Below are 10,000 nucleotides of genomic sequence, written 5' to 3' on the forward strand. Positions count from 1 at the left end.
GCACGCGCCCATATCGAGGATTTCTAAGCCGGTGTTCTGTGAACACTCATGACACAAGCCTGATCCTCGTTCGAGGAATCACCTGAGGCTTGAATTCCAATCCCGAGTTGCCTGATCGCAGGATTTATTTTAATCGCCGATATACTAATCAACGTTAGTGGAACGGCCCCCAGGATGACGTGTTAAATGAGGGATGAATACAATGAACAATAACAGCAGTCTAGTAATAATAGTCTAACAATAGTAATAATAACAATAACAACAACAACAATAATAATAACAATAACACTAATAATTAAAATAATAACAATAACAACAACAATAATAACAATAACAACAATAATAATCATAATAATACATGATAATAATAATAATAATAATAATAATAATATACACTCACCACAGCGCCATCAGGAAGCATGTGTTCTGAGGAGGGAGAACATTGCAATCACGTTAATCTGTCATCTAGAACGTTCTACACATTAATCTGTCATCTAGAACGTTCTATCCCTTTTAACAGAGGAGAAACTGCCCCCCCTCCCCTGCGCCCCATCCCCTGTTCTTACCTGCTGTTCCAGCTTGTCCAGGCGGTCCAATGTCTCCCTTGTCTCCCTTGGCCCCTCCCCTCCTGGACCCTGGACACACACAACACAGGAGTAAGGCCCTCAGCCCTCAGTTACTCCAGGGAGACTGTCTAACCCTCAGTTACTCCAGGGAGACTGTCTAACCCTCAGTTACTCCAGGGAGACTGTCTAACCCTCAGTTACTCCAGGGAGACTGTCTAACCCTCAGTTCCTCCAGGGAGACTGTCTAACCCTCAGTTACGGTACTCCAGGGAGACTGGTAGATGGTGTAAATGTTCTGGCTAGGAGAAGCATCATAACAGGGGACTCACCTTGTGAAGGTTCCTGTTTCACGCCCGCCTGTAAGGTAAAACAGTCACGTGATTGAGCTTCATTTGCATATTAACTTAACGTTGTCACGGCGACATGTTGTTGTCATATGACATCATACCCATCACCACGACATTCTAAAGGGAACCAATCACCAGACAGCTTTAGACCACACCCACCATGACACAGTCAAGATGGCTGCCGAAACAACATCAACAATACTGAGACAGACACGTTAAATATAGTTACAACTTTGACGTAAACAGTACGTTGTTGGTTAAAGTACTCCTCCCAGTAAACACCAGTTAAAGACCAGTTAAACACCAGTTAAAGGACACAGACAGGAGAGTAGGGTCTGAGATCTTCCGTATTCCATAGAACCGGGTTAGAAGGTTGTCATAGTGATGGTCCACTAGTTAGTCCACTAGTTACCACAGAGTAACCTGCTCATGCAGCATGCTGGGGTAAGGACCACCTCCTCCACTACCACCTCTACCACCTCCTCCTCCACCTCCTCCACCACCACCTCTACCACCTCCTCCACCACCACCTCTACCCCCACCACAGCCTTTAGAGTTAGAGAGGAGGATAGAGAAGCTAGAGAGGAGAGAAGAGGAGGAGAATAGGAGAGAGGGAGGAGGAGGAGAGAGGACAGGAGAGGAGAGAGAAGCTGGAGGAGAGAGGAGAGGAGAGAGAAACTGGAGGAGGGAGGAGAGGAGAGAGAGAGGAGAGAGGAGAGAGGCGAGAAGCTGGAGGAGGGAGGAGAGGAGAGAGGGAGGAGAGAGGAGAGAAGCTGGAGGAGAGAGGAGAGGAGAGAGGGAGGAGAGAGGAGAGAGGAGAGAGGAGAGAGGAGAGGAGAGAGGGAGGAGAGAGGAGAGAAGCTGGAGGAGAGAGGAGAGAGGAGAGAGGGAGGAGAGAGGGAGGAGAGAGGGAGGAGAGAGGAGAGAAGCTGGAGGAGAGAGGAGAGGAGAGAGGCGAGAAGCTGGAGGAGGGAGGAGAGAGGAGAGAGGGAGGAGAGAGGGAGGAGAGAGGGAGGAGAGAGGAGAGAAGCTGGAGGAGAGAGGAGAGGAGAGAGGAGAGAGGCGAGAAGCTGGAGGATGGAGGAGAGAGGAGAGAAGCTGGAGGAGGGAGGAGAGAGGAGAGGAGAGAGGGAGGAGAGGAGAGAGGGAGGAGAGAGGAGAGAAGCTGGAGGAGGGAGGAGAGAGAAGCTGGAGGATGGAGGAGAGGAGAGAGGGAGGAGAGAGGAGAGGACAGGAGAGGAGAGAAGCTGGAGGAGAGAGGAGAGGAGAGAGGGAGGAGAGAAGCTGGAGGAGAGAGGAGAGAGGGAGGAGAGAGGGAGGAGAGAGGAGAGAGGGAGGAGAGGAGAGAAGGAGGAGAGAGGAGAGAGGAGAGAAGCTGGAGGAGGGAGGAGAGGAGAGAGGGAGGAGAGAGGAGAGAAGCTGGAGGAGGGAGGAGAGGAGAGAGGGAGGAGAGGAGAGGAGAGAGGGAGGAGAGAGGGAGGAGAGGAGAGGAGAGAGGGAGGAGAGAGGAGGGAGGAGAGAGAAGCTGGAGGAGAGAGGAGAGAGGAGTGGAGAGAGGGAGGAGGAGGAGGAGAGAAGCTGCAAGGGAAAGCTGTTGAGATGCCTCCTGGTTCTGCCAGCAGGGTAAAGAAGCAGGTCAGACTGGGGTTCTGCCCTGAACCCTTCTGGACCGAGCCCCTGTATGTCCAGAGGCCAGCATGCAGCAGACGACCATGTAGTACGGTCAACATACGGTCAACATATATGGTCAACATACGGTCAACATATATGTGACATGTTCTAATGCTTTGGTCCTCATGTCGGGATCTGATGTAATGATCTGACTTTCCTTTACAAAAGATGTGAATAAGTTTCTGCATTGTTGAAAACCAACGACACATCGCTAGTCAACTAACACAGCTTGTTTAGTGAGCCTGCTAACAATGTAAAGTAGTGTTGTAGTTAACTAGGTAACAATGTAAAGTAGTGTTGTAGTTAACTAGGTAACAATGTAGAGTAGTGTTGTAGTTAACTAGGTAACAATGTAAAGTAGTGTTCTAGTTAACTAAGTAACAATGTAAAGTAGTGTTCTAGTTAACTAGGTAACAATGTAAAGTAGTGTTCTAGTTAACTAGGTAACAATGTAAAGTAGTGTTGTAGTTAACTAGGTAACAATGTAAAGTAGTGTTCTAGTTAACTAGGTAACAATATAAAGTAGTGTTCTAGTTAACTAGGTAACAATGTAAAGTAGTGTTCTAGTTAACCAGGTAACAATGTAAAGTAGTGTTCTAGTTAACTAGGTAACAATGTAGAGTAGTGTTCTAGTTAACTAGGTAACAATGTAAAGTAGTGTTCTAGTTAACAATGTAAAGTAGTGTTGTAGTTAACTAGGTAACAATGTAAAGTAGTGTTATAGTTAACTAGGTAGCAGTGGGGATTACTCACCCAATCCATTGCGTTGTTGCAGTATTTTGGCTTGACTAGCGAGTTTGTGTCGTGATTCTCAACAACGTTGAAACGTAGTTCCGTGTTTCAAAAGAAATGTCTGAACATTTTGATTGGTTGCCGACATGCGGACCAAAAGACTATAACATGACACATACAGTATATGGTCAACATATGTAGCCATGTGACCGGCAGGGTAGCATGTAGCATGTTAGCGTGACGCTGTGGTGAGGGCCTCCAATCAGAGGACAGCCTCAGTGGAATGAGGAGTGGTGTAATTACAGAGAGGTCGTCCTCCGATTTCTACCTCCACCAGCCTCCCCTGGTGAGGACCCCCAAGACACACACACACACACACACACAGATGCAGACTCAGATACACACACACACACACACACACGCACGCAGATGCAGACACATATACACACACACACACACACACACACACACAAACACACAGAGACCAACACACAGCGGCCGGAGCAGGGGGAGGGGCTTCCCGCACACCTGAGGAAAGGGGAGGGGCTTCCAGTGTTACGCCCGTTAAAAAGAGGAGGGGCTAGCCCGTTAGGAGGGCGACGCCCACACACGCATGCTCCGCCCCCACAGGCCGGTCTGACAGACTTACTGTGTGCTTGCAGAACGGTCTGGGGCGCACTGGGAACACGGTCTTCAAAGAGACAGATCACACATCACTAACGAGTAAAACAACTAAAACTCAACCATTATGTTTGATATAGTTCATAACCGGGCCCCTGAATATATGAACTGTAACATAGATATGGAGAGAAGTATACATGATTATAATACAAGAGGAAGTGTTATGTCATGCAGTGTTCCTTTTGTCAAAAGTAAAACAGAAAGAAGTTCCTTTTTCTATACTGGGATTTCTTTATGGACCCATCTGCCTCTGCATATTCAGCAAAGCCAAAGCAAAGCCATCTTTAAAACAAAAGTGAAGTCATATTTATGAACTAATGGCTCACCCTTAAGAAAGAGAGGGTGTTTCCGTTTGGTTTTGTTTCACTTTATGTTTCCATGTTGTGTGTTTTAATATGTGCTTTTTATGCTGTGTTCTTATACCGTTTTTTATGCTGTTTTATGATGTGATGTTTTGTTTTATTCATTTTATGTTTTTTACTGTGTGATGTTTTGTTTTATTCATTTTATGTTTCCATCGAGGACCACTTTGGAAATAAGTGTTTTAAATAATGCTGTCAAGTGCCATCCTCTGGACATTACTTAGTGTCATGATGTGTTAATTATTCTATTGTAAATTCCTAATCAAAATCAAATCAAAATCAAAACACACACCCACACATCACTAACACACACCCACACATCACTAACACACACCCACACATCACTAACACACACCCACACATCACTAACACACACCCACACATCACTAACACACACCCACACATCCGCTGCTCTACTAGTACTAGCTTTATTATCATTAGCTAGCGCTAGTTAGCTTGGCAGGAACTAAATAGTGCTAGCTAGCTAACACAAGGTAATTGTTGTGGTGAGTAGGCAAATATTTCTCCACTGACCTGCCCCCTACTGGCTGTGAGGGGCAAGCACACTTCACAATTTCCACAGGAATTGTCCCTGTCTAGTGTTTAGTTTATTGTTGTGTATGTGTTGTACAGCGTGTGTTGACAGGACTACATCGCTGAGGTCACATGGTCAGTCAACACCAAACCTGTTGTTGTGTTTACTGTGGTTCTGCTTGATAGAGAGAAGACGGCAACATGACAGAAGTAGAGGATGGATGTGTACTTGGAAGTGTACTTGGAAGTGTGCTTGGAAGTGTACTAGGAAGTGCGTACTACTCTACTTACTCCATTGAGGCCAAGCACACGTCCTGGAGGTCCGGGGGGGCCAGGTGGGCCAGCGACTCCCTAGACACACACACACACACACACACACACACACACACACACACACACACACACACAAAGAGGGAGAGAGGGATAGTTATTATAGAGTATTATAGAGTGTTATAGAGTGTTATAGAGTGTTATAGAGTATTATAGAGTGTTATAGAGTGTTATAGAGTATTATAGAGTGTTATAGAGTGTTATAGAGTATTATAGAGTGTTATAGAGTATTATAGAGTATTATAGAGTGTTATAGAGTGTTATAGAGTGTTATAGAGTGTTATAGAGTATTATAGAGTGTTATAGAGTGTTATAGAGTGTTATAGAGTGTTATAGAGTGTTATAGAGTGTTATAGAGTATTATAGAGTGTTATAGAGTATTATAGAGTATTATAGAGTGTTATAGAGTGTTATAGAGTGTTATAGAGTATTATAGAGTGTTATAGAGTGTTATAGAGTGTTATAGAGTATTATATAGTATTATAGAGTGTTATAGAGTGTTATAGAGTGTTATAGAGTATTATAGAGTATTATAGAGTGTTATAGAGTATTATATAGTATTATAGAGTATTATATAGTATTATAGAGTGTTATAGAGTATTATAGAGTGTTATAGAGTGTTATAGAGTGTTATAGAGTGTTATAGAGTATTATAGAGTGTTATAGAGTGTTATAGAGTATTATATAGTATTATAGAGTGTTATAGAGTATTATAGAGTGTTATAGAGTATTATAGAGTGTTATAGAGTGTTATAGAGTGTTATATAGTATTATAGAGTGTTATAGAGTGTTATAGAGTATTATATAGTATTATAGAGTATTATAGAGTGTTATAGAGTATTATATAGTATTATAGAGTGTTATAGAGTGTTATAGAGTATTATATAGTATTATAGAGTATTATAGAGTGTTATAGAGTGTTATAGAGTATTATATAGTATTATAGAGTGTTATAGAGTGTTATAGAGTGTTATAGAGTATTATAGAGTGTTATAGAGTGTTATAGAGTGTTATAGAGTGTTATAGAGTATTATAGAGTGTTATAGAGTGTTATAGAGTGTTATAGAGTGTTATAGAGTATTATATAGTATTATAGAGTGTTATAGAGTGTTATAGAGTGTTATAGAGTATTATAGAGTGTTATAGAGTGTTATAGAGTGTTATAGAGTGTTATAGAGTGTTATAGAGTGTTATAGAGTATTATAGAGTATTATAGAGTGTTATAGAGTGTTATAGAGTATTATAGAGTATTATAGAGTATTATAGAGTGTTATAGAGTGTTATAGAGTGTTATAGAGTGTTATAGAGTGTTATAGAGTATTATATAGTATTATAGAGTGTTATAGAGTATTATAGAGTGTTATAGAGTGTTATAGAGTGTTATAGAGTATTATATAGTATTATAGAGTGTTATAGAGTGTTATAGAGTGTTATAGAGTATTATAGAGTGTTATAGAGTGTTATAGAGTGTTATAGAGTATTATAGAGTGTTATAGAGTGTTATAGAGTGTTATAGAGTGTTATAGAGTGTTATAGAGTGTTATAGAGTATTATAGAGTGTTATAGAGTGTTATAGAGTATTATAGAGTATTATAGAGTATTATAGAGTGTTATAGAGTGTTATAGAGTGTTATAGAGTATTATAGAGTATTATAGAGTATTATAGAGTATTATAGAGTGTTATAGAGTATTATAGAGTGTTATAGAGTATTATAGAGTATTATAGAGTGTTATAGAGTGTTATAGAGTGTTATAGAGTGTTATAGAGTATTATAGAGTATTATAGAGTGTTATAGAGTGTTATAGAGTGTTATAGAGTGTTATAGAGTATTATAGAGTATTATAGAGTATTATAGAGTGTTATAGAGTATTATAGAGTGTTATAGAGTATTATAGAGTGTTATAGAGTATTATAGAGTATTATAGAGTGTTATAGAGTATTATAGAGTATTATAGAGTATTATAGAGTGTTATAGAGTATTATAGAGTATTATAGAGTGTTATAGAGTGTTATAGAGTGTTATAGAGTATTATAGAGTATTATAGAGTATTATAGAGTATTATAGAGTGTTATAGAGTATTATAGAGTGTTATAGAGTATTATAGAGTATTATAGAGTGTTATAGAGTGTTATAGAGTGTTATAGAGTGTTATAGAGTATTATAGAGTATTATAGAGTGTTATAGAGTATTATAGAGTATTATAGAGTGTTATAGAGTGTTATAGAGTGTTATAGAGTATTATAGAGTGTTATAGAGTATTATAGAGTATTATAGAGTATTATAGAGTGTTATAGAGTGTTATAGAGTGTTATAGAGTATTATAGAGTGTTATAGAGTGTTATAGAGTGTTATAGAGTATTATAGAGTATTATAGAGTATTATAGAGTGTTATAGAGTATTATAGAGTATTATAGAGTATTATAGAGTATTATAGAGTGTTATAGAGTGTTATAGAGTATTATAGAGTGTTATAGAGTGTTATAGAGTGTTATAGAGTGTTATAGAGTATTATAGAGTGTTATAGAGTGTTATAGAGTGTTATAGAGTGTTATAGAGTATTATAGAGTGTTATAGAGTGTTATAGAGTATTATATAGTATTATAGAGTGTTATAGAGTATTATAGAGTGTTATAGAGTATTATAGAGTGTTATAGAGTGTTATAGAGTGTTATATAGTATTATAGAGTGTTATAGAGTGTTATAGAGTATTATATAGTATTATAGAGTATTATAGAGTGTTATAGAGTGTTATAGAGTATTATAGAGTGTTATAGAGTGTTATAGAGTATTATATAGTATTATAGAGTGTTATAGAGTATTATAGAGTGTTATAGAGTGTTATAGAGTATTATAGAGTATTATAGAGTGTTATAGAGTGTTATAGAGTATTATATAGTATTATAGAGTGTTATAGAGTGTTATAGAGTGTTATAGAGTGTTATAGAGTATTATATAGTATTATAGAGTGTTATAGAGTGTTATAGAGTGTTATAGAGTATTATAGAGTGTTATAGAGTGTTATAGAGTGTTATAGAGTGTTATAGAGTGTTATAGAGTGTTATAGAGTATTATAGAGTATTATAGAGTGTTATAGAGTGTTATAGAGTATTATAGAGTATTATAGAGTATTATAGAGTGTTATAGAGTGTTATAGAGTGTTATAGAGTGTTATAGAGTGTTATAGAGTATTATATAGTATTATAGAGTGTTATAGAGTATTATAGAGTGTTATAGAGTGTTATAGAGTGTTATAGAGTGTTATAGAGTATTATAGAGTATTATAGAGTGTTATAGAGTATTATAGAGTGTTATAGAGTATTATAGAGTGTTATAGAGTATTATAGAGTGTTATAGAGTATTATAGAGTATTATAGAGTGTTATAGAGTGTTATAGAGTGTTATAGAGTGTTATAGAGTATTATAGAGTATTATAGAGTGTTATAGAGTATTATAGAGTATTATAGAGTGTTATAGAGTGTTATAGAGTGTTATAGAGTATTATAGAGTGTTATAGAGTATTATAGAGTATTATAGAGTATTATAGAGTGTTATAGAGTGTTATAGAGTGTTATAGAGTATTATAGAGTGTTATAGAGTGTTATAGAGTGTTATAGAGTATTATAGAGTATTATAGAGTGTTATAGAGTGTTATAGAGTATTATAGAGTGTTATAGAGTATTATAGAGTATTATAGAGTATTATAGAGTATTATAGAGTATTATAGAGTATTATAGAGTGTTATAGAGTGTTATAGAGTGTTATAGAGTGTTATAGAGTATTATAGAGTGTTATAGAGTGTTATAGAGTGTTATAGAGTATTATAGAGTGTTATAGAGTGTTATAGAGTGTTATAGAGTGTTATAGAGTGTTATAGAGTGTTATAGAGTATTATAGAGTATTATAGAGTGTTATAGAGTATTATAGAGTATTATACAGTATTATACAGTATTATAGTGTAGTAAATCTTACAGGCAGGCCGAGAGCGTCTCCTTTGTCTCCTTTCTTCCCTGCCATGCCAGGTCGGCCCTGAGGAGAGAAACACACACGTCAACACAACAACACAACAACACATCAACCTCTACACCTCTCCGCTCTCATCCCTCCATCTACACTTCTGTCCTCCGCCCTGCTCCTCCTTCATCCCTCCATCCCTCAGCAGGGAGGTAAACACTCACCGATCGCCCAGGGAACCCGTACTCTCCTTTCTGCCCAGTGGGTCCAGCTGGGCCCTAAACAACAACATCAACAACAACAACAACATCAACAACATCATCAACAACAACAACAACAACAACATCATCAACAACATCATCATCAACAACAACAACAACAACATCATCAACAACAACATCATCAACAACAACAACATCATCAACAACAACAACAACAACATCATCAACAACAACAACAACAACAACAACAACAACAACATCATCAACAACAACAACAACAACAACAACAACAACATCATCAACAACAACATCATCAACAACAACATCATCAACAACAACAACAACATCAACATCAACAGATTTATTGTGTTATTAAGGCAGCGTCAACTCACAATGACTCCACCAGCACCCGGGAAGCCACGTTCACCCTGTAGGAAACACACACACACACACACACACACACACACACTCACGATTAGAACACTAGTAACCAATCAACAACCGGCACAGCGTGACCTTTCACCCCAGGAAGTAGCCAGCAGATGCTCACCCTGCCTCCCTTGGGCCCCTGCGGTCCTTTCAGGCCTGAGGTCAGAGAGCCGT

General features: G+C 38.4%; 1 pseudogene across 1 annotated transcript in view; it reads right to left on the reverse strand.

Moving 5' to 3' along the window:
• The window catches only part of LOC308151800, a 47,354-nt pseudogene that overhangs the window by 8,487 nt on the left and 28,867 nt on the right, over positions 1 to 10,000 (reverse strand). Inside the window, exons 24-30 of the transcript in view lie at positions 9,948 to 10,000; positions 9,790 to 9,825; positions 9,401 to 9,454; positions 9,195 to 9,251; positions 5,185 to 5,244; positions 3,966 to 4,007; positions 567 to 635 (exon numbers count right to left, since the gene is read on the reverse strand). The exon at positions 9,948 to 10,000 is cut by the window's right edge and continues 37 nt beyond it. The product of the transcript in view is annotated as an uncharacterized misc_RNA (transcript). The remainder of the gene's footprint in view (positions 1 to 566; positions 636 to 3,965; positions 4,008 to 5,184; positions 5,245 to 9,194; positions 9,252 to 9,400; positions 9,455 to 9,789; positions 9,826 to 9,947) is intronic.

The sequence above is a fragment of the Nansenia antarctica genome, assembly GCF_963989245.1.
Source record: "Nansenia antarctica genome assembly, chromosome: 2".
NCBI lineage: Eukaryota > Metazoa > Chordata > Actinopteri > Argentiniformes > Microstomatidae > Nansenia > Nansenia antarctica.